This window comes from Sinohyriopsis cumingii, unplaced genomic scaffold (genome assembly GCF_028554795.1).
Source record: "Sinohyriopsis cumingii isolate HCF-2022 unplaced genomic scaffold, ASM2855479v2 utg002421l, whole genome shotgun sequence".
In the NCBI taxonomy this organism is placed as follows: Eukaryota; Metazoa; Mollusca; class Bivalvia; order Unionida; family Unionidae; genus Sinohyriopsis; species Sinohyriopsis cumingii.
Window position 1 is genome coordinate 19,875 of NW_028316204.1, and position 2,784 is coordinate 22,658.

Genomic DNA, 2,784 nt, shown 5'->3' on the forward strand with positions numbered 1-2,784 from the left:
ACATGCCCCAACGTAACACTGTTAGGCGACACGACAATTTAATAGACAGTGCTTAACAGGTACAATCTACTGACAAATGTAATTTTAAATAAAGTATATAGAATTCAAATATATTATATTTTGGAAATTCTTCATGATAGATCGAGACATTGTATGAATTAAATTTGTCAAAATGTTGCTTGAAAATATTAAGTGGAAAATGCATAAAAAATGATTTATCAAATCCATCACATGGATTATTTTTTCATAATTGTAAAAACAAACATGTCTGCATTGCAAACGGAAATTTACATCCATACAATTAAACAACATAAACAAAATACGTTTCTGGTATTTCTTAGTCATCAATTATTTAATTTGCTGAATGTATTAACTATCAATCATCGTGTTTACTTAAGTTAACATGCATGCAAAATAAGGTCCTCACGGATATAAAAGGACTGGATATTCGACGATTCAGCACAGGCATTTGCCAGACTGGTGTCACAATTTCTGATCCTACTTCAAAATTTGCTTGACATTGTTGTCATCCAGGTAAGTGATTGTATGCGACATAGAAATTATCGTTCGTTAATAACCTATACATCACGCATGGTTCTTTTAACTTATGCCATGCTTACAATTTCCGAATGTGGAGACATGAGCTTGTATACATTTGAATTATCATTTCTGGACGCAAGATACGTTTCAGTTATATTCATGCTCTCCTATTTTTGTTTTTTCTCTATTAGCAGCATTCAAGTCTTTTTGGGGAATCATACAAAGGGTCTCTAATTTTGGTAGTATATCAATTTTACATACCAGCTAACTGCGAAACAGTTTAATTTTGTAACGAAAACAATATGTTCTACAAGAAGAACCACATTATCGGTAATATATGTATAACCATATTGTCTTTAAGAGATATACATGCGTATATATGACAACCAATCTTTACAATTAATTAATTTGTTTTAATTTCATGTATAGACAAATAGATGATCTAAAATATATTACTCATAGAACCGAACCGAAAAAAGTGATCCTAAATCCAAATCATGTTTTATTTAAATATCCGGTTTGAAAATTATTTTATTGTCCACTTGGGTATCATTCTTCATACTGCCTAACATCACGAAACGTTGTGGCAATCATTCACATAGTGGACCTTTCCATGGTTTGATCTAAGTTATTACACTGCGTCACACAAAATAACAATTCACTGTCAGGTGAATCTACTCTCTTTTACGCCATGTTTAGAGTTTATGTATCGTAAGATAGAACATAGAATAAAACTGAATCATAGTTGTCAGTGTAAGTCACTTTTGAAAACGCCATTAAGTTTCCATATAAAGGTCATACGGCCTTTCGCAACCATCGCCTTTATTCGTTTTTCAAGATAATGTATACGAACAGTTCACACAATTACTTTCAAGCATCACAGTATTACAAATCTGGATATGAATGTGTGTTTCCATAAGACGTTGCACAGTCAATCGCCCTAAAGCGCCACTCCTAAACTTGGAACGTATATATTTTGCAATCTGGAGACGGTATAGGATGTACTTTGTTTACAAATCAAAGGTTGCCAGTGAAATCCCGTATGAGCGAGAGCCTAATCTTCAAAATTAAAACTGTATTTATTTTCTCGTTTCTAGTGTACAATTGAAACATTTGTCACCACCGTACAATTCAAATAATATGCATTCACGCCCGGTCTTTATTCATTGAAAATGTCAGAAAATGTAACATCAACTTGCTTTCTGTTTACCGTCTAAACTACGCTCCCATACAAAACATTAAACGCTAACTGTTATTTTGTGAACTTACATTTCATTTTGCAGAGGAAAATGAAGGCCGTAATTGTTCTTGTAGCCTGCTTAGTAGGTGCTGCCATTGCTACCTATCCGTTTGGTGGCGGATATGGCAGTTATGGTGGATATGGAGGTTATGGTGGCAACGGCGGATATGGTGGCTATGGATGGCATCCTGGATATGGTGGATATGGATGGTATCCTGGACATGGTGGATATGGAGGATATGGATTATATGGTGGATTAGGTGGATACGGCTTTGGATTAGCTGGTGGATATGGTGGATACGGATCGTACTTAGGTGGTGTACTCAGGGGATACAACTGGGGATTTGGACACCACTTTCCTAAGTTTGATTACGGTTACAGTAGACACCATAAAAAGTAAGAATAAATATTAGTCATCCTTGATAAGTCTGTTACATGTTACGGTATGACGACCTTTTTACAATTTAACCATTAGCTTATCCACTTCATTTCTACTGACTCATTACATGTCTTTGTGCTTACAATTCGAAGTAGCCATAACGTCGTTTCGTCAAGATGAATATCAATATTTTATCAATATTGTATTGTTTGGGCAAGTGAGCTTGCGAAAATGCTCTAAATTTGTTCCTTTTTACAGATATTAAGACAAACAAAATGATCCAAGGACTGACAAGAGAGCGAAAGGAATATGACTCCATATCTCGATTACTAGATTAGCAGTATTTGTACATACTACATCAATAAACATATTTGATCGAAGACACTAAATTGGCTTTATCACTATTTTATTTCTATTATCTCACTTCCTCTGTCTGTCAGTCAGTATGTCTGTCTGTCTCTGTCTCTCTCTGACACACACAATTATAATATTGCCACGAGTTTATATTCTACTTTGACTGCAATTGTGATGAAAGTACTGCCAAATGTTTTAAAGTGAACGATTCTTGACGTAAAATGGGACTGAATCAATGAGTGAAATATTTAAGTAAATGTAGGCAAACATT

General features: G+C 34.4%; 1 pseudogene; it reads left to right on the forward strand.

Annotated features, from left to right (window-relative positions):
* The first annotated feature begins 457 nt into the window (after positions 1-457).
* On the forward strand, positions 458-2,548 carry LOC149770751 (uncharacterized; annotated as a pseudogene).
* Positions 2,549-2,784: the final 236 nt, after the last annotated feature.